Raw genomic sequence first — 22,091 nt, 5'->3', positions numbered from 1 at the left:
CTCTTGGTGCGCCCTCCGTTCCGTGTCCCCCTCCCCCCACCCCAGCCGGGAAACGCTACTGACCCAGGTGGCTGGGGATGAGGCCGTGCGCCGGCGAGGCAGGTGCTGCGTCCCGGCCGCTCTGCTGCGATCGGCCCGTGGTCGTCACACACGGACTCCCTCACTCCACCATCGTGGTGCCCGGACGCCCCCTGCCTGTTGGTCGCTTTTATACTACCCAAAGAGGTCGACGGGGTGGGCGGTGGGGCTTGAGGAAGCTGTTTGGGAGTACATGGATGGAAATGGGAACAGTTGTAGTTAGAAGGAATGGGAAGGGGGGGGTGGGTGTGCGGGGGCGGGTGGGTGGGGGGGTGTGCGTGGGCGGGGGGGTGTGCGGGGGCGGGGTGGCTGGGTGTGCGGGGGTGGGGGGTGTGCGGGGGCGGGGTGGGGGGTGTGCGGGGGCGGGGTGGGTGGGTGTGCGGGGGCGGGGTGGGTGGGTGTGCGGGGGCGGGGGGGGGTGGAGGGTGGGTGGGTGTTTTCACGCGCGCACGGGAGGGGCGGAGGGGCAGAGGGGCAGAGGATAGGATCTCAAGATCATTTTGGAAATATCAACCTGTGTTAATTCTCCGAGCACCTTCAACAGAAGTATTTGGTGTTAAAAGACGACCACAGAGGGACAACTCAAAACACCACCTCTGCGGCTGAGGGGCCCCCGGACAGACAGGGAGGGTCAGGACCGGAAGGACAGCTTCCCTCCTTCCTGGAACCCAGAGGGGAAGGCAGAAGTGCTCCCCCACCCCGACTTAGAGTTGAGGCTCTGCCACACTCAGGCGGTGCTAGTCGCCCACTCTCTTGCTGTCGAGAAGGAATTCCTGTTCTCCTGTGGGGTCATGTAGTTCGGGGAACTTCCCAAGCCGCTCAGCTCACAAGAACACCTACGCCCGGTGTCATGAACTCCCTCCCTCACACTCGCCATCCCCCTCTGAAGCCCAGAAGGGAAAGAAAAAGAAAACGTCGACTGCCTGCCTGCCTGCCTACATTTACTATTCTATGTGTTGCCTCACCTATGAACACTGGAAACACAACTCGCGTGCCAAAATTCCCATCCTTGTAAGGGCACCTGGGTGCCTCACTCGGTAAGGCGTCCGAGTCTTGCCTCAGGTCATGATCTCGGGGTTCTTGAATTTCAGCCCCCACATCTGGCTCTGTGCTGACACCTTGGAGCCTGCTTGGTGATCCATTCTCTCCCTCCCTACCCCCTCTCTCCCACTCACTCACTCAACTGGAATGAATGCATACGTAATAAGTAAATAAATGTATATGTGTGTGTACACTTCAGCGGGCTCTCTTAGTCTACTACTCACAAAGCTATGGGACCATCACTGTTCATTCCAAACTATTTCCATCGCCTCAAAGAGAAAGAAACCCCACGCCCCCCTCTTCCTCCCCCCCCCCCCCAAGTACCTTCGACACTGACTCGAGGTTTCTCAACAGCCTTGCTAGCCCTAGCAATGTTTCCAAGCACTGGTGCTCCCCAACACCCCCCCCCCCCCCCCCGTCAAAGAACTCCCCTAATTCAGGCACTTCCGGGTTGTTCCAACACCTGGAACGGCGGGGGGGGGGGGGGGGGGGGAGGAGAGACTGCTGTGTTGGGGGGGGCGGCACGGGACACAGAAGCACTCTGAATCCCCTTCCCTTTGCCTCTCTTCCATCTGGGGTTTCCTGAGGTGTATCCTTTGACGCCATCACTCATCTATGAGAAATGAGAAAAAGAGGACCGAACGTGGCTAGATCGTTTTCCATAGCCTGATACGCATACCCACACGCACGCCAAAAGAAACGAAAATTGCGATCCGCTGGAAGGTCAAACGACGGCAGAGTGGTGCGATTAATGACGCTACACTCACACGATACGAGACCATGCGGCTGTTACAGATTATGTTGGCAGAGAGGTTTTCGTAGCACGGGAATCCGCTTGCGCTGTTCTGATACTTCATGACGACCGGTGGGTGGGAAACCTTCTACGTAGGGTGAGCTCTCTTGTATCCGAAGACACCAAATCATCATTTCAAAGGCTACGGGTGGTGAGATCGCTCTGGCTTGCAACTTCTTACCCCCTATGTTGTTCTCCAGGATTGCATTTCAGCTTCCTCCCTTATCCGAGCCAACGACCCTACCTGGTTTTTATGTATTTATTTCTTTTTAAAGAGATTCAGTACGACATTGGGTCCTAAACGGAGGCAGAGCTTTGGCTACTGGTCTCAGAAACGATGATTGTCTCTATATTTGTATGGATTCCGCCAAACTTGTGCCTCTCACGCCTTTCCTCTCGCTACATAACGTCTTAAGATGCAGGGAGCCCGCTCAGGTGGGACCGCCGCTTGTGGAAAGAGTCATCGGGGCAAAATAGTGAAAGCAGCGCCGATAAAGAATATGTTGCGGGTTAGACACATATTCCCGTTTCATCCCCACCCCCCATCGATCAATCACTTACTCCCCTTTGATGCCATGTTTTGTGTATTCCTGTATTTGTGGATGGGTTTTCAAAGATTTTATTATAACTAAGCGCGACATCCAGCGTGGGACTCGAACTCGCAACCCACGACATACAGTTGCACGATCCACCACCTGTGCCCACCAGGCATCCTGATGCCACGTTTTCTTTCTTTGCCTCCCTGCCGGCCGGCCTGCCTCCCTCCCTCCCTGCCGGCCGGCCTGCCTGCCTCCCTGCCGGCCTGCCTCCCTCCCTGCCGGCCGGCCGGCCTGCCTGCCTCCCTGCCGGCAGGCCTGCCTGCCTGCCGGCCGGCCTGCCTCCCTCCCGGCCTGCCTGCCGGCCTGCCTCCCTCCCTCCCTCCCTCCCTCCCTCCCTCCCTCCCTCCCTCCCTCCCTCCCTCCCGGCCTGCCTGCCGGCCTGCCTCTCTCCCTGCCTCCCGGCCTGCCTGCCGGCCTCCCTCCCGGCCTGCCTGCCGGCCTGCCTCCCTCCCTTCCGGCCTGCCTGCCGGCCTGCCTCCCTCCCTCCCTCCCGGCTTGCCGGCCGGCCTGCCTGCCTCCCTGCCGGCCTGCCTCCCTCCCTGCCGGCCGGCCGGCCTGCCTGCCTCCCTGCCGGCCTGCCTGCCTGCCTCCCTGCCGGCCTGCCTCCCTCCCTGCCGGCCGGCCGGCCTGCCTGCCTCCCTGCCGGCAGGCCTGCCTGCCTGCCTCCCTGCCTGCCTGCCGGCCTGCCTGCCTCCCTGCCGGCCGGCCTGCCTCCCTCCCGGCCTGCCTGCCGGCCTCCCTCCCTCCCTCCCTCCCTCCCTCCCTCCCTCCCTCCCGGCCTGCCTGCCTGCCGGCCTGCCTCTCTCCCTGCCTCCCGGCCTGCCTGCCGGCCTCCCTCCCGGCCTGCCTGCCGGCCTGCCTCCCTCCCTTCCGGCCTGCCTCCCTCCCGGCCTGCCTGCCGGCCTGCCTCCCTCCCTCCCTCCCTCCCGGCTTGCCGGCCGGCCTGCCTCCCTCCCTGCCGGCCGGCCTGCCTCCCTCCCTGCCGGCCGGCCTGCCTGCCTCCCTGCCGGCCGGCCTGCCTGCCTCCCTCCCTCCCTGCCTCCCGGCCTGCCTCCCTCCCTCCCTGCCGGCCGGCCTGCCTGCCTCCCTGCCGGCCGGCCTGCCTCCCTCCCTCCCTGCCGGCCGGCCTGCCTGCCTGCCTCCCTGCCTGCCTGCCGGCCTGCCTGCCTCCCTGCCTCCCGGCCTGCCTGCCTGCCTCCCTGCCGGCCTGCCTCCCTCCCTGCCGGCCGGCCGGCCTGCCTGCCTCCCTGCCGGCAGGCCTGCCTGCCTGCCTCCCTGCCTGCCTGCCGGCCTGCCTGCCTCCCTGCCGGCCGGCCTGCCTCCCTCCCGGCCTGCCTGCCGGCCTCCCTCCCTCCCTCCCTCCCTCCCTCCCTCCCTCCCTCCCGGCCTGCCTGCCTGCCGGCCTGCCTCTCTCCCTGCCTCCCGGCCTGCCTGCCGGCCTCCCTCCCGGCCTGCCTGCCGGCCTGCCTCCCTCCCTTCCGGCCTGCCTCCCTCCCGGCCTGCCTGCCGGCCTGCCTCCCTCCCTCCCTCCCTCCCGGCTTGCCGGCCGGCCTGCCTCCCTCCCTGCCGGCCGGCCTGCCTCCCTCCCTGCCGGCCGGCCTGCCTGCCTCCCTGCCGGCCGGCCTGCCTGCCTCCCTCCCTCCCTGCCTCCCGGCCTGCCTCCCTCCCTCCCTGCCGGCCGGCCTGCCTGCCTCCCTGCCGGCCGGCCTGCCTCCCTCCCTCCCTGCCGGCCGGCCTGCCTGCCTGCCTCCCTGCCTGCCTGCCGGCCTGCCTGCCTCCCTGCCTCCCGGCCTGCCTGCCTGCCTCCCTGCCGGCCTGCCTCCCTCCCTGCCGGCCGGCCGGCCTGCCTGCCTCCCTGCCGGCAGGCCTGCCTGCCTGCCTCCCTGCCTGCCTGCCGGCCTGCCTGCCTCCCTGCCGGCCGGCCTGCCTCCCTCCCGGCCTGCCTGCCGGCCTCCCTCCCTCCCTCCCTCCCTCCCTCCCTCCCTCCCTCCCGGCCTGCCTGCCTGCCGGCCTGCCTCTCTCCCTGCCTCCCGGCCTGCCTGCCGGCCTCCCTCCCGGCCTGCCTGCCGGCCTGCCTCCCTCCCTTCCGGCCTGCCTCCCTCCCGGCCTGCCTGCCGGCCTGCCTCCCTCCCTCCCTCCCTCCCGGCTTGCCGGCCGGCCTGCCTCCCTCCCTGCCGGCCGGCCTGCCTCCCTCCCTGCCGGCCGGCCTGCCTGCCTCCCTGCCGGCCGGCCTGCCTGCCTCCCTCCCTCCCTGCCTCCCGGCCTGCCTCCCTCCCTCCCTGCCGGCCGGCCTGCCTGCCTCCCTGCCGGCCGGCCTGCCTCCCTCCCTCCCTGCCGGCCGGCCTGCCTGCCTGCCTCCCTGCCTGCCTGCCGGCCTGCCTGCCTCCCTGCCTCCCGGCCTGCCTGCCTGCCTGCCTGCCTCCCTGCCTGCCTGCCGGCCTGCCTGCCTGCCTGCCTCCCTGCCTCCCGGCCTGCCTGCCTGCCTCCCTCCCTGCCGGCCGGCCTGCCTGCCTCCCTCCCGGCCTGCCTGCCGGCCTGCCTCCCTCCCTCCCTCCCGGCCGGTCTGCCTGCCGGCCTGCCTGCCTCCCTCCCTGCCAGCCGGCCTGCCTGCCTCCCTGCCGGCCGGCCTGCCTGCCTCCCTCCCGGCCTGCCTGCCGGCCTGCCTCCCTCCCTCCCTCCCGGCCGGTCTGCCTGCCGGCCTGCCTGCCTCCCTCCCTGCCAGCCGGCCTGCCTGCCTCCCTGCCGGCCGGCCTGCCTCCCTCCCTGCCGGCCTGCCTCCCTCCCTCCCTCCCGGCCGGCCTGCCTGCCTGCCTCCCTGCCGGCCTGCCTGCCGGCCTGCTGGCCGGCCTGCCTCCCTCCCTCCTGGCCGGCCTGCCTGCCTCCCTGCCGGCCGGCCTGCCTCCCTCCCTGCCGGCCTGCCTCCCTCCCTGCCGGCCGGCCTGCCTCCCTCCCTGCCGGCCGGCCTGCCTGCCTCCCTGCCGGCCTGCCTCCCTCCCTGCCGGCCGGCCTGCCTGCCTCCCTGCCGGCCTGCCTCCCTCCCTGCCGGCCGGCCTGCCTGCCTCCCTCCCTGCTGGCCGGCCTGCCTGCCTCCCTCCCTGCCGGCCGGCCTGCCTGCCTCCCTGCCGGCCTGCCTCCCTCCCTGCCTCCCGGCCTGCCTCCCTCCCTCCCGGCCGGCCTGCCTGCCTCCCTGCCGGCCTGCCTCCCTCCCTGCCGGCCGGCCTGCCTGCCTCCCTCCCTGCCGGCCGGCCGGCCTCCCTGCCTGCCTGCCTCCCTCCCTGCCTCCCGGCCTGCCTCCCTCCCTCCCGGCCGGCCTGCCTGCCTCCCTGCCGGCCTGCCTGCCGGCCTGCCTGCCGGCCTCCCTCCCTCCCTCCCTCCCTCCCTCCCGGCCGGCCTGCCTCCCTCCCTGCCTCCCGGCCTGCCTCCCTCCCTCCCTGCCGGCCGGCCTGCCTCCCTGCCGGCTGGCCTGCCTCCCTCCCTGCCGGCCTGCCTCCCTCCCTCCCTCCCGGCCGGCCTGCCTCCCTCCCGGCCTGCCTCCCTCCCTCCCGGCCTGCCTGCCTCCCTCCCTCCCGGCCTGCCTGCCTCCCTGCCGGCCGGCCTGCCTGCCTCCCTGCCGGCCGGCCTGCCTCCCTCCCTCCCGCCCGGCCGGCCGGCCGGCCTGCCTGCCTGCCTGCCTCCCTCCCGGCCTGCCTGCCTCCTTCCCGGCCTGCCTGCCTCCCTGCCGGCCGGCCGGCCTGCCTCCCTCCTGGCCTGCCTGCCTCCCTCCCTGCCGGCCGGCCTGCCTGCCTGCCTCCCTCCCTGCCTCTAAGTCCAACTAAAACATGAAGTCTGTGATGTGGGAGCTGTAGCCATCTGGTTCTTCTTATATCCCGATCACAGACCAAAGAACGATCTTTGCCATAGATTAGTGTTTTCAATAAATCATCTGTCGATGGCTATCGATAAAGGAAATTGTCAACTTTTAACGGCTGTGGACCCTGCTCCTGGGCACCCAGGGAAGCTAGGCTTTAACATTTACCAAGCTCCAAATGACCCTGTCAAACCCCAAAGCGTGTGCTCTGTTTCTGCCCTGAGCACACGTTGCATGTCCGCTTCGTTTAAATAAACAACAACAAAAATGGATCAAAGGGGTGACTTGGCTGGCTGGCTCCCTCAGCTAGGTCAGGGGAGCGGGTGACTCTTCATTGCCGGGCTGTGAGTTCGGGCCTTATGTTGGGTGTGAAGAGGACATAAAAACAAAACCAATCCATCAGTCAGTCAGTCAGCTGAGAATTAAAAAGGAGCCTTCCAAACATACGATGAGAAAATGGAAGAAAACCTCCCTGGATCCCCAAAGATTAAAGTCATACAGCTTTGCACATACTGAAAACAGAAAATAAACCCTGTAAAAATTTTCTGCCGTGTCTTTCGTCATTATACCTCGTAACAACAACAACAACAACAACAACAACAACAACAACAACTCCTCCTCCTCCTCCTCCTCCTCCTCCTCCTCCTCCTCCTCCTCCATCCATTCTATTTAAGAATTCCCAACACTGACAACTCTTATAAAGACCATCCAAGCACGGGACACAGAACTGCATTAGACCACATTCTTATGGCTACCTGACAGACATTAGAACTTCCACCCTTCGTGGTGACCCCCCGAGCTCACTGATGAGCTCTGCTTCCGAGTACTCCCGTGAAGCACACCACAAGCTCAGTCCGTGTTCACGGGACCACACTTAACAGATCGGGAACAGAACAGAACACACACCATACGGCGTTCACAGCAGCTGACGGAAGGGCAGGGGAAATACAAGTACCTCACACATCCAACTAATGGGGTTCTCTGAGAACAAAACTCTCTTTACGTCTTCCAACGTCTTCCAATGGGTGTGGATGTCCTTTGGATGCAGAAAACATTCGCACGTCATTTGCTATCGTTGCTCTCGGCACGCTCTTGCACCGAGGCCAAGGGACTGAGAGATGCATCTTGCCAGGTTAAAAAAAATCTATCCATCGTGTGCCACCGCCACTGAGTCTCTGCACGCACTCTCTCCTTTTCTCACTCACACTAGCCTTTCGTACTTTGGCACCACTGTCGTTCGAACACGAGGATCAGAAAACACAAGGTTTCAGAAGTTCAAACAGCCTTCTGGTTGCATAGCACACCCTTGCATTCATAGCATGGATACGACTCCGCGAAATAAAGAGTAGTGGATATAAATGGGACACCCAAGGTCAAAGTCACAGCCTGTATGGTGTGAAGACGAATTCAAGAGTGAGAAAGCACGTAGACGGAAATATTCCTTCCTATGGCAGAATATTTACAGCACTGCTTTCAATGAAGTGCTTCTCCCGTAAACATTTGAAATGAGATCAACGGCACAGATTCAATGAAGGCTTCATACTGTACTTCTGCATAGGAAGGGGTACAAGTGTCACAAACTACAAACGAAAGCAAAAAGACCAAACACTGTGACACCAGATCTCCAAAAAGGAGGTTTTCCTGGGGGTGGGGAATTAATGTGGTGGGGTTCCAATTAAAACAAGGAAAAAAGAGTGTACCTATAATGAATGGTTTCCATAGTGAACACGCACAAAGAATTCACTTGACGAGTCCAGGGATACAATATTACAGGAGAAATCCTTTGATGTCCATTGTAGCCTGTGTGTGTGTGTGTGTGTGTGTGTGTGTGTGTGTGTGTGTGTGTGTGTGAGAGAGAGAGAGAGAGAGAGAGAGAGAGAGAGAGAGAACGAGAACCAATCAGGCAGTTGGTTCGCTTTCAAACACCTGATATTTCGACCCTTGATGTAACAAAACTTCTAAAATTCCTTTAGCTTTGCCTCTCTTTCTAAAGAAAAATGTCAAAAATAGTGGTGAATATACTCCACGCTGAACGTACTGATTCTGAAAACTCTCAGTACGGATGGGTTTTATAATACACTTAACCATGTGTGGGGTGCTTGGTTGGCTCCGTCAGTTAAGTGTGTGACTGTGGCTCAGGTCATGATCTTACGTTTTGTGGGTTCGAGCCCTGCACCGGGCTCTGTGCGGACAGCCTGGAGCCTGCTTCGGATTCTGTGTCTCCCTCTCTCTCTGCTCCTTCCCCTTCCCACTCTGTCTCTCTCGGTCTCTCAAAAATAAATAAATGTTTAAAAAAAAAAAGAAAGGAAAGAAAGAGAGAAGAGAAGAGAAGAGAAGAGAAGAAAAAAGAAATACACTTACCATGTGTTTAGAAAAATTTGAATTCCTACCAGTCTATACCTACCCCACTGTCTAAATTCCCCAGCTGGAAGATTTAGAATCTGTGCTTGAGCCAAAGCCTCCAGGAAAACCGCTGCCTGACTCCGCATTTGATGCGGGTCCCCAACCGATGGCCGCACCTGATTTAGAACCACTATCGGAGTTCTTTCCAGAACCAGGGACCCGAGGAGGTTCCTCAACACATGACACATAGAAGTACCCTACGACCCAGCACTTTCACGACGAAGTACTTAGCCAAAGGATACAGGTCTGCTGTTTCCAAGGGGCACACGCACCTCAGGGTGCATAGCAGCACTATCCACGGTAGGCAAAGTATGGGAAGGGGCCAAATGTCCATCGACGGATGAATGGATACAGAAGAGGCGGTATCCATGTAACAACAGAGCAGTGCGCGGCCACCAGAGGGAATGAAGTCTTGCCATTTGCAAGTACCTGGATGGAACTGGAGGGTGTCATGCAAAGTGACATTTGTCCCTCAGAGAAACACATGTATCACAGGACCTCACCCGTGTGAGGACCTTCACTTCCCAAACAGAGGAACTCGGGAAGGGAAGGGAAGAAGGGAAGGAAAAATAACATACAAACAGGAAGGGGGACAAAAACGTAAGAGGCTCTTCCCTAAGGGGAACAAACAGAGGGTTCCTGGAGGGGGTTGTGCCGGGGCGGGGGCTGAAAGGGTGAGGGGTATGAAGGACTCTCCTCCTCAAACCACTGTTGCCCTATAGGCTAACTACCTTGGGGGTACATTGAAAAAATAAATTCAATAATAATATCAGAGAGGGCGAGGGCGAGGGCGAGGGCTACCTGATCATCTGCAAACGTAACAAAGGGAAAGTCCGGGAACCGTTTGGGAATGAAGCTGTCTACCGCTTCTCAGTCCTGGCAAAAGAACTGCTGCAGCTTATAGGCAGTCACGTCCCTCTGTAAGGCACCCGACAAACGCCTTCCTGCTTCTCAAAAGCTCATCTGGGCTTCGATGAGATTCAGGAAGTTTGCAGTCACACCATCGTTCCTCGATCGATCGCATGGCTTTCACCTCGGTTTCCTATTACGTAAAACGAACACGGCCAAAGCCCTTTGAAGGACTAGTGTGAATATCTTTCCTGTCCTGAACCAGAAGAACCTCTCCAAAGCTACCAAAATATTCTTTCAGATCCTGTTCGGTTGTTTTCCACGGGAGACCCAACACTCTTAAATCGGACGTTTTCTGGATGGCTCTCTTCACTTTCACTGCTGAAGAAGCAGGTATCTGTCTCGTCCCTTTTTCTGTGGCTATCTTTGGGATAAGTTGACGACTATCCGCTACCGGATTTCCCCAGCCAGCATCAGGGATGTGCAGAATGTCTTTGACCAGCCGGACACCTCTCATACACTGAGACGCTGGATTCCGGTAGTGCAGTCCACGTGCTGCCGACAAACTGGGCTGTCACTGTGGACAGCAGCACTGTCCCATCGTCTTCCGATGGCATTTCTTTTTTATATATATATAATTTTTTTTTTAATTTTTTTTTTCAACGTTTATTTATTTTTGGGACAGAGAGACACAGAGCATGAACAGGGGAGGGGCAGAGAGAGAGGGAGACACAGAATCGGAAACAGGCTCCAGGCTCTGAGCCATCAGCCCAGAGCCCGACGCGGGGCTCGAACTCACGGACCGCGAGATCGTGACCTGGCTGAAGTCGGACGCTTAACCGACTGCGCCACCCAGGCGCCCCTTCCGATGGCATTTCGATGGGCTCGTCATTCTCATCTTTGGTCACCCGAGTACATTCAGACACCTGCTCTTATTTCTCCGCTAGGCCGCTGCTAGGAAGCCTGACAGGGAACCCGAAGCAGCGAGGGATCCAGGAGCAGCCCAGCTACTGCTTCGCTCCCGCGAAATGGCCGCCTTGTAACTCTTTACGGAAGAGGAAAAAAAAAACACCACCGTGACCGCCACCATTTAATAACCTTGCTCTAAGTGTGGAGAAAGCAACCACCCATCCCCAAAAGGAAACTTGGGCAGGCTACACGTATAGGACATATGGAGCCTATACTTGCAAGTGCTTACTTACGTGGGAACGTGGAAGGGTCACCTGAGTCCCTGATGGCCCAGATGGGGTTCTTTGGAGGTGTCTGAATGAGTTTTCTTGTGTGCTCCCTTAGAGAAAGCTGGCCGTGAGACGACGCGGCCAGAAACTAGCAAGCCCTTTGGTTCCATCAGCGAAGCCCCGACTTTTGGGGAGGAACGGACGCTCACGGAGATATCCCGGGCCACATTTGGTTTGTGGGTTGCTGCAGCTTTTTTTTTTTTGGCTTCTTTGCGCCAAATTGGCTGTGTTCTCATTGGAAATGGAAAACACCTGCGCGATGGGATCCATCCGCGGTAATGCTCTCGTGCGATTGCATTTGTTTTTACAAAAGGGGGAGATTTGACCATTGGGTCTTTCGTGTCCTCTCCACAAGTAGGAGTGAAACAAAGGCTGATATTGGTTTGCATCTTGTTTGTGGATCTATGGCCACAGGTGTTATCCATGTGAGATGTTTTCTCTACCTCTGGATGCTATTGCTAACACCAATTTGTAAAGAAGCTCCGTTACTGTGTTTCAAGGCAAGCTCTTGTAAACATTGGGCATTCTAACACTCGGGAGGATCAGAACAAACCCAAATGTGTTTCACATTCACGTGAACGGGGTGGGTGGGTGTGGGTGTGTGTGTGTGTGAAATTCTCTACATTCAGAGTTTTATGTTACTCCATAAGAAAGTTGCCTCACGGGAAGGGACACAATGGATGGCCCAGAGAGAGGAGAGATAAAAATTGAACACACCTGCCCTCCCCGCTACACCCACACCCACACCCCCTTTCCCAATAGTCAGAAGAATGAGGAAGAGGAGGAAGGCACACAGATGCCAGTGATCCTAAACCCACCCCTCCTCCTCCCCGAGCACAAGCGCCAAGATGGGTGCCCACCCCACGGCCTGCTCCTCCTTCACCTCTTCCACAGGGGGCTGAAAAGCAACCAGAGACAAAGCCACTTTTGCAGGACGGAAAGACAGGAGACAGAGATGGAAGAAGAAGTAGGAGGTGGACGCGGACGCGGAGTTGGAGGCGCAAAAGAAAAAGATAAAAGACACACAAAAAGGTGAGTCCAAAACTTTAAATCTGCCTGGGGCCTGGCCCGCGGCTCCCTGGCCGCCTCCGCCTCCGCCTCCCCCTCCCCCTGTTTCTGCATCAGTTGGTGTGGCTCCAGTGATCTCCTAGGCCATCCCCGGTGGTGGGGCCTCCCGTGTGAGCCTGATGGTGGGGAAACAGATCGTTTGACTTTTTAGCGGACACGGGTGTGACGTCTTGGATACTAAAGGCCATGGAAGGTTGATTGCTTACTTAAAATGGACAGATTTTCGGAGCCGCCGATATCAAATACAATGCCGATTGCTAGGTTTTATTCTTTGTGGTGGTGGTTGTAAAATGGCTTGAATTTGGTGCTCTCTGCATGACAAGGCTTTGGGGTGGGCAGCTCCGGTCATGGCCTTGCTTCCGTCCCAATACTGACCCTGTAACTGTGGTCCTCAAAATATACAGCTCTGTGACCTTTACAAACAACATAACCCGTTTTCTCCCTCGTTTTACAACAGGTATCGAAAACAAAATCAAAAAAACTTTACAAACACTTACGCCCTTCCTTGTTCCACTCAGACACGCACTCTAGGGTTCAGGCCCGAGGCAGGGGCCTAATCAGCTTTCATGTGACTTCAATTTATGACTTAACGGGTACCCATTGCAGTTTGTCAGCAAAAAGTACTTCAAACGATGGTCGATTTTGTCTCTCGCATACAGTGTTCGTGGGTGAATGTTGACAGGAGATAGGTTAAATACACAAAAATGTTTACTCGTAAACCTTTAAATTTTTTCCTTGTACCATTTACTTTTGAGAGAGAGAGAGAGAGAGAGAGAGAGAGAGAGAGAGAGAGAGAGAATGAGAATGAGAATGAATGTCAGCGAGGGAGGGGCAGAGACAGAGGGAGACACAGAATCCGAAGCAGGCTCCAGGCTCTGAGAGGTCAGCACAGAGCCCCACGCGGAGCTCGAACTCACGAACTGTGAGATTGTGACCTGAGCCGAAGTCGGACGCTTAACTGACTGAGCCGCCCAGGAGTCCCTATTTGTAAACTTTTAAAATGGCTTCCCAAATCTTTCGTGACCTGGAACTTCAAAGCTTTGCTAAGTTAAGTGGTAAATTAGGTTCAATTCTTCGGACATCTGAGTCTTTTCCACAGAAGATAAAATACTAAATTGTGAATTACTAAACCTACGGCGTTTTCTTTTTGTTTTTTTTTGTTTTGTTTTTTCGTTTTTTGTTTTGCTGTGTGTGTGTGGGTGTGTGGGTGTGTGGGTGTGTGTGGGTGGTCTTTGGCTTTATTCGGAAAACCTTAACAGTACAGATACTTGGGTCTGTTAGTAAACATGTTTCATCGTTTGTTGTTGTTTTTTTTTTCCTTGAAGATTTGTTTTCCAGCCTATTTCTTTATTTTTAGGGGAGAGAGAGAGAGAGAGAGAGAGAGAGACAGACAGACACACACACACACACACACACACACACACACACACACACACACTCAGAATGAGTCAGTGGGAGGGGCAGAGGATCCGAAGCGGGCTCTGTGCTGACAGCACAGACAGCCCAACGCATGGCTCAAACTCACGAACCGAACCCTGGCATCATGACCTGAGCCGAAGTTGGATGCTTAACTGACAAAGCCACCCAGGCGCCCGTTTCATGACTTGTTATAAATTGCACAGAAAAAGAAAAAAAGAAACAAAACCGAACACCACAACGTATTTCTGAAAGTGATGAGATACATTCGTACATTTGGCAGTGTAAAGAATTCTGGTGTGTGGGGGGCCTGGGTGGCTCAGTCAGTTAAGCGTCTGATTTCAGCTACGGTCATGGTTCATGGATTTGAGCCCTGAGCTGGGTTCTGCACTGACAGTGCAGAGCTCCCCTCTCCCCCTCTCCCCCTCTCCCCCTCTCCCCCTCTCCCCCTCTCCCCCTCTCCCCCTCTCCCCCTCTCCCCCTCTCCCCCTCTCCCTTTCCCCCTCTCCCCCTCTCCCTTTCCCCCCACCTCTCAAAATAAAGGAATTAACTTAAGAGGAAAAAAAGAACTCCATAAAAAAAAAAAATTAAAAAGAAGGCAGGCAGGCAGGCGGAAAAGAAGAGAGAAAAAACACAAAAGACTATATGGTCAATCGCTATTCTTGCTGTGCTTATGTCAATACTGAAGCCATGCCTGTTAACACTGGACTTATTTTTCAAACAAATTAGTTTTCATTGGGCTATCTTTGACAGGAATGGAGGGGTCTCGATAGAAAAAGATTATATTTCAATAGCTCTTTTGTGGATGTTAAATTCTAGTTCTGGTTAATTAATTTTCTTCGACCGTTTGTTGTTTGCCTTTAAAACTGGGCTGGATCCTGAATCCTGATTTCCTCCAATATCTGACTATGACTCTTCAAACTCAGGCTTCCAATCCTCTCCCATCCTCTTATCTTACCATCCTGAAGAACTCAAATGGCCCTTTTCCCTGAAGCCCTGCAAAGGAAAGCTGAACAACTGGAGATAAACTTCAGAGAAATTGCCACAGTTGTAGAGAATCTGTGTGCCTGTTGCTCTATGGGCCATTCAGAACGAGACATTTGCTGCTGTTGTGTTTTTGTTGTTTTTAAAGTAGGCTTCACCACGCCCAGTGTGGAGCCCAACTGGGGCCTTGAGCTCACGACCCTGGGATTGAGACCTGAGTGGAGATCCAGACTTGAATACTGAACCTGAACCCACTGAGCCACTCAGGATCCCCCAAAATGAGACATTGGAACTACATGCCAGAAAAATCGGTCAGATTGCCCCCTGCCTGCTCCCACTCCAGCTGAGGATGCTTCGAGCCTGGCATCTAGACACCTTCTCACTGACCACACTTGGGACTTAGACACTGGGTTTATAAGTTGTTCTAACCATTAACCCGTGGTTTTCTTTTCTGTCTGTAGAAATACCTCTTATTAGTTACCTGATTGCTTGCTGAACGAGGCAGAGTCAAAGCTAGTTCACAAACACTTGCTGCACCTGTATTAGCTCCTCTTTAGAAATAAGAACCCATAGTTTCTTTGTATTTTTATAAGTTTCTTAATATTTACTTTTGAGAGGGGGTGGGGGGAGGGAGACCCATAATCTGTAGCTGGCTCCAGGCTCTGAGCTGTCCGCACAGAGTCTGATGCGGGGCTCGAAATCACGAACGGCGAGATCCTGACCGGAGCCAGAGTCCGATGCTTAACCCACGGAGCCACCCAGGTGCCCCAGCAATAAAAGCCCACATAAACAGGGGCACCTGGATGGCTCAGTCGGTAGAGCGCGTAGCTCTCGATCTTGGGGTTGTAAGTTCGAGCCCAACGTTGGGTGTAAAGGTTACTTAATAAGATTAAAAAAAACATAAAAGTAAAATCAGACAGCAATTCACTTGGGTACAGTAAGAGGCCCTTGACCACCACAACCTTCCCCTCCGCGCCCCCCGCCCCCCCAAGGTGGTTATAACATTGGGTTTGACTATACTGTTACTATTTCTTAGAATACACTTGGGGAGAAAACTCAGGATATGATGCAGTACCAAACTATGCAGAAAAATATCCAAGATCTCAGATAGGAACTATCTCTGATACCCACCCCCACCCCCACCCCCAATTAGCACAAGGGAGCAAAAGTTGTGACCTGCACCCTGTCAAATCCTTCCCTTCCAAAGCCCCTGCCGCACCCTAATTCGGCTTGAAATAGTTTCAGAAGGTGGACCTCCACCCCTGTTCCATAAAAGTGGAACGAGGGATTGACAATGGAAACTTATAAAGGGGAAGAAAACTTTACACCTCTGAGTCCATGTTGCTTCGATTCCCTTCACAACTTCTGTGTAGCCCTGCACCTAGGCCTGTGACAGGTGACATTTACAGAAACTGTTCTCACCGGGGGAGATAAACGGATAGCCCTAGCCCGAGCCATCACCCATCATCGTCCCCATTCCTTACCATTGGGAAATGATCCAAACTCCAGAGGCTGGGGGTGAGTGTGGGGGGCGGGGAGTGGGGAGTGGGCAATTGAAACTGTGCCACGGAGGGTTAAGGAGGCTGACTGATGCTCGCTCGCTCTCGCAGACAACCTAAATCTTGTTCTTCAGAGAACTATTTGCCCCTAATCAGCTATTGTGTCTTTTCAGGTCCCACAAACAAACTCTAGCTGTCTCTGAAGAGGCCTGGACTCAAGGTTCACCAATATGCTTGCAGCCTATAAGCCAGCACAGCCCTGAGAGAAAGAGCCTAAGTCCCCATCCAGGTTATACCAGCTCTCGGGGCATACCCACAGCCCCTTCTCCGTGTCCTAAGGTAACCTCCTGACATCAGGGACTACATTTTGCCTCGTTCTCATGTGAAGTCTCCGCCCCTAAGCAAACCTGGGGATATGCATGACAGGTATGTTTCCTCAATGTGGTTGCTCCATCTTTCCTCATCAATAATCACAGATGTGCCTTCCCTTTTATCAACAGGTATGTAAAGGATTCTTGGGATGTCATTCTTTTGTCAATTCAAGTCTATTCCAATGTTGCACTGGCTCCTTCAAATTGTCCTTGTTGGAAGTGTGTTGCTGTCCCTGTCTCTCTGTTAAAAATGCTTTGCCAAATACAAAGGCAGACCATCTGAGCCAAGCACATGAACTATGTCTGCTGGTCAATGGAACTTACAGAGAACATACGTCACTTTTGAGTTTCCCACCATTTATGTTACAATAAGTTCACCCCAACGAGGAACCCTAGGTGGTTCAAAGACACATATGTGTGTTTACACACACACATACACACACACACACACACACACACACACACACACACACACACTCTCATACCCAGCAAGGAGGGACACACCCAGGGCAGACAAGACAGTCACCTGGCACTGAGGGACATAAAAACATCAAGTTGATCATCCGTGATTTCTGAGGAAAGATTATCGATCAAGACGGGGAAATGATAAAGGAAATCCTAAACTTTTTATGTTGGTGGTCTCCCAGGGAAGCTATACATGTAATATTTACCGAGGTCAAAGGGACTCCAGAAAACCTCAAAGCATGAGCTCTTTTTCTGTCCTGAGCACAGATTGTATGTCTGGTTTGTTAAAAAAAAAAAAAAAAATTATATATATATTTTAAACATAACTAACTAAAAAAGGGGGCTTCCAAAGGTGGCTTATAAAGATGAGGGAAACAAAAGAAAACAATACAAAAACCTTCCTGGTCGCTGTAAGATTGAAGTCATACAGCCTTGCACATACTAAAAACAGAAGATAAAGTCTGTCACTTTCTCCTCATGATGATTCCTAACATCTGCGCCCCCCCCCCCCCCCCCCCCGGCCCCGTGCCCTGTTTATCCTTTTTTTTTTTTTTTTTTTTTTTTTTGGTAAGCTGTATGTATGCCCAATGTGAGGCCTTCCCCAGATGACTGACTTCTTTGTGAAGATTGCGTATCCCCGTCAGCCCTCCTAACTTGGGCTCCAATGAAACTCTTTTCCTTCCTCTTTAAAATTGTTTTTCAAAAGGCTCATTCATTTTGCATCGACATAGGGTAAATGCTATAAAAGGTAAACAAGACATAGTGAGGGGACAAACTGGGAAAGGTGGACAGCGTTTAAAAGATGCTTTTAAATGCTACACTTCTTCCTGCCTTTCCTTCACAGGTAGGACAGCACCTACACCTACTGTCGTTGGCAATGGTCATCGGCCTGGAGAGGAAGAAACCATTCCATAGTTTTCCACACGGCGGATGAGAAGGCCCTCTCGGACCAAATCCAGGAACTCCCTTACTGTGAGCCAAGGACCGGTGTTTTGTCGTTTTCCTTTCAGTTGTGGTTAGAAGTAGACATCACCTACAACTGAGATTTTTCACCATATATAAGCGTAGAGTTCAGTGGTATTAGGTGCAACATTCACGTCCTCCTCGTTGCGTTCTCTCTTTCCATTCCATTTGTTGTAGTGTTTTAAGATTTATGTGTTTTTTTTTTAATTTTTTAATTTTTTTTAATATATGAAATTTATTGTCAAATTGGTTTCCATACAACACCCAGTGCTCATCCCAAAAGGTGCCCTCCTCAATACCCATCACCCACCCTCCCCTCCCTCCCACCCCCCATCAACCCTCAGTTTGTTCTCAGTTCTCAACAGTCTCTTATGCTTTGGCTCTCTCCCACTCTAACCTCTTTTTTTTTTTTTTTTTTTTTTCCTTCCCTTCCCCCATGGGTTTCTGTTAAGTTTCTTAGGATCCACATAAGAGTGAAACCATATGGTATCTGTCTTTCTCTGTATGGCTTATTTCACTTAGCATCACACTCTCCAGTTCCATCCACGTTGCTACAAAAGGCCATATTTCATTCTTTCTCATTGCCACGTAGTATTCCATTGTGTATATAAACCGCAATTTCTTTATCCATTCATCAGTTGATGGACATTTAGGCTCTTTCCATCATTTGGCTATTGTTGAGAGTGCTGCTATAAACATTGGGGTACAAGTGCCCCTATGCATCAGCACTCCTGTATCCCTTGGATAAATTCCTAGCAGTGCTATTGCTGGGTCATAGGGTAGGTCTATTTTTAATTTTGTGAGGAACCTCCACACTGCTTTCCAGAGCAGCTGCACCAATTTGCATTCCCACCAACAGTGCAAGAGGGTTCCCGTTTCTCCACATCCTCTCCAGCATCTATAGTCTCCTGATTTGTTCATTTGGGCCACTCTGACTGGCATGAGGTGATATCTGAGTGTGGTTTTGATTTGTATTTCCCTGATGAGGAGCGACGTTGAACATCTTTTCATGTGCCTGTTGGCCATCCGGATGTCTTCTTTAGAGAAGTGTCTTTTCATGTTTAAGATTTATGTTTTTAATGTTTACTTACTTATTGGTTTAAGGGGGGGGGGGTAGGGAGGGAACCCCAAGCAGGCTCTGCACTGTCTGTGCAAGAACCCAACGCAGGGCTTGGTCTCACGAACCCTGAGATATGACGTGAGTCAAAATCAAGCGTGGGATGCTTCACCCACTGAGCCACCGAGGCACGCCACCCATTCCCTTTGTTTTAAAGACATAAACGTTGCAAACGTTTTGTTTTTTTTTTTCCAACTTTTATTTATTTATGTATTTATTTTTTTTTTTTTAATTTTTTTTTTCAACGTTTATTTATTTTTGGGACAGAGAGAGACAGAGCATGAACGGGGGAGGGGCAGAGAGAGAGGGAGACACAGAATCGGAAACAGGCTCCAGGCTCTGAGCCATCAGCCCAGAGCCCGACGCGGGGCTCAAACTCACGGACCGCGAGATCGTGACCTGGCTGAAGTCGGACGCCAACCGACTGCGCCACCCAGGCGCCCCCCAACTTTTATTTATTTTTGAGATACAGAAAGAGCATGAATGCGGGAGGGTCAGAGAGAGGGAGACACAGATTTTGAAGCAGGCTCCAGTTATTTATTTTTGAGATAGAGAAAGAGCATGAATGGGGGAGGGTCAGAGAGAGGGAGACACAGATTCTGAAGCAGGCTCCAGGCTCTGAGCTGTGAGCACAGAGCCCGACGTGGGGCTTGAAAGTCACGGACCGTGAGATCATGACCTGAGCCCAAGTCGGACACTTATCCGACCGAGCCCCCCAGGCGCCCCACAACCTTTTTTTTTTTTTTTTTTTAAAGTTTGTCCATCCATTCCTTCATTCCTTCATTCATTTTTCACATTCTCTTCACTCGATGTGGGACTTGAAGTCACAACCCTGACAGAGGTCAAGAGTCCAAGAGTCGCATGCTCTTCTGAGTGAGCCAGCCAGGAGCCCCTTCCATTCCATGTTTTGAAACAACCCAAGGATCCTGACTCAGACTCCCAAATTGACCGATGAGAGCCCCACCCACGCCCTCTAGGCCATCTGTGGGGCTGTTTCATGTGTGTCCATCTTCCTTCCTCCTTTTAGTGGCACGTCAAAGGTTGCGTGTGAAACAGCCAGTGACTGTGGAATGAAACTGTACTCCGTTTCCCTTTGGAAGCAGGTGGGAGAGGGAGGAAAGGTCAATGGCTAATCAATAGAGTGTTAGTGTTGCTTTACAGGAGTGTGCCCGCTGGGACCATCACCCGGGGTCACAATTGTCCCCTGTCAGGCCTCCCTCACCCACTATCCCTTATTGCTCCATGCCTGTGTTTGGCCTGTGAACCCTAAGACACCACCATCACGTGTTTCATGCCACCCCCTAACTCTGACTCGGCAGGCCACGCCACGCCACACCATGCCGCTCGCTCGCTCGCTCGCTCGCTCGCCAACTCCCTACGCTTCCACGTACCTGCACCCCCACCCCTGGAAGGCATTATAGTAAGATATCATCCTCCACATCCATGATTCTCAAACGGTTTATTGAGGTTTCCTGGGTTAGGAAAAGGAGGGGACTCTCTTGTCTCCAGAGAAGGCAAGTTCTTCAGACATCATCTTCTCCCCTCCCCCCCTTCTCTCCCCCCCCTTCTTTCTTTCCCTCCCCCCCCCTTTCCTCCCTTTCCTCCCTTTCCTCCCAGTAGTTCAGAAACTGCAGCCTAAGGGTTGGGGGAGTTGAAGAAAGCCATTCAATGGAGAGAAGCCCCAGGCTCAGACTTTAACAGAAAGCTTTCTGCATTTGAACGAAGGGGTTGAATGAGGCCCATTAGAATGAATCGCCCTGAACCTCCCTTCCACTGCCACTCCCATCCCCGCCCCCACCCCTGCCCCACCCCCACCCCCCACTCCCACCCCCACGAGTCCTCTAGTGGTTTGGGGAACTGAAGGCTGCGGGTGGGCAGGGGGTGGGGGCGCGTGCATCCTAAGCGGCAAAGTAGGCCCCTGGTCCACAGGAAAAATACAAACTCTATGTCCCGAAATCTGTTGCGTCTGTATACGCCGATAATGACACCGCAGAAAGACAAATTAGAAAAGAAAAGAAAAGAAAAGAAAAGAAAAGAAAAGAAAAGAAAAGAAAAGAAAAGAAAAGAAAAAAAAACAACCCAAAAAACAATCCCACTTACTAACGGTACCAAAAATAATAATAAAGGACACGAAAAGAAATAAAGGAACAAAGAAACATCCGGGCACGAGCGAGCGGGTCTCCCTGTACGTGAGATACGTTAGAGGGTCCCTCTCCTAGAGACCCCTTCAGCTCAACGGTGGGCTGCGGTGTCCCTGTCTCTAGCCCGATTCATCTTGGTGCGAGCACCCTAAGTGGCCCAGCAGGCCCCCGGTCCACGGGAAAAATCACGCTCTGGGTCCAGCGGAGTTGTGTATCTCGGGCACAGCGGTCAAGGGGTTGGCGAGATGTGTGTGGAGGAGAGGAGGTATCTGTTCCGGGGCCGCCCTCCCGGGCACCGCTCTGGCTGAGAAGAGGGCAGTGGGGCGCGGCCTGGACCTGGACGACAGTTGCTGCCTGCTCCTGGGCTGAGGGCTGAGGGCTGAGGGTAGTGGGGCAATGCCCACGCTGGCTCCTGCGACGCAGTTCGTCCTGGGCACCTTCTGTGGTTTCTGTGGAGGTGCCGGTTGCCGTGACGACCGAGGAGGCTAAACTCCTCTCTCCGCCTGGTTGTTCAGACGCCCGATCCGATCCTCCCGTGTTCTCGGTACGTGGACTGACCCGCCACCCTCCCATCCCACCAGACAGACCCCTTGTGCCAATATTTCCTGTTTCAGAGTTCTTTCGCCTTGTCCGGAAAGGAAACAAACAACACTCGCAGATACCCACCCCGCGAGAGAACAAAGAGACGTCCGGCCCCGAGCGAGCGCGAGCGGGTCGCCCTGTGCCTCAGTGTACTTTAGAGACTCGGTCTCTTAGAGACACCTGAAGCTCAACGATGGGCTGCGGTGTCCCTCCCTCTCTCCGGCCCAGTTCCATCCCCGGACGAGTCCCACAGTCTCTTTGCACGACGACGACGACGACGACGACGACGACGACGACGACACCACCGCTCGCTCACGTGAGCCGGAGGCAACGTGCTAACGGGACCGGAGGGTGGCACTGTGGATTCAAAGTGACCTACGCACCAAAGCGTCCGTAAACGTGGTGTCCGGAAGCCTTGGACGTTGCCGTGCCCTGGATGAAATCGTCGCTCTGGAGACTCGGGCACGTGTCGCCCACCTTCTCTACGTTCTTCCTACCTTTAGTCTCCCTGTGTGTGTTTGCCCGACATCTTGCCTGATGGTTCACGGAGGAATGAGACACCCATCCGGCAAGAGCTGATGCTCCACTCACCACGGCACATGACTGACGGAAAAGAATACGCACGGGCCCGCACTCA

General features: G+C 54.6%; 1 long non-coding RNA gene and 1 pseudogene across 1 annotated transcript; one reads left to right on the top strand and one right to left on the bottom strand.

The window, feature by feature from the left end:
* Nucleotides 1-102: 102 nt before the first annotated feature.
* On the top strand, nt 103-1,312 carry LOC147571074 (uncharacterized). Its single transcript, XR_015247727.1, has 2 exons — nt 103-197; nt 611-1,312. It is a non-coding gene; the product is annotated as an uncharacterized LOC147571074 (long non-coding RNA).
* Nucleotides 1,313-8,626: 7,314 nt separating this feature from the next.
* LOC147571073 (TAR DNA-binding protein 43 pseudogene) lies at nt 8,627-10,227 on the bottom strand (annotated as a pseudogene).
* Nucleotides 10,228-22,091: the final 11,864 nt, after the last annotated feature.

The sequence above is a fragment of the Puma concolor genome, unplaced genomic scaffold (genome assembly GCF_028749965.1).
Source record: "Puma concolor isolate L17-30 unplaced genomic scaffold, mPumCon1.1.hap2 unalloc_scaffold_65, whole genome shotgun sequence".
NCBI classification, from domain to species: Eukaryota; Metazoa; Chordata; class Mammalia; order Carnivora; family Felidae; genus Puma; species Puma concolor.
Note: the sequence above shows the minus strand (reverse complement) of the source record. Positions and strands in the feature narration are given on the sequence as shown.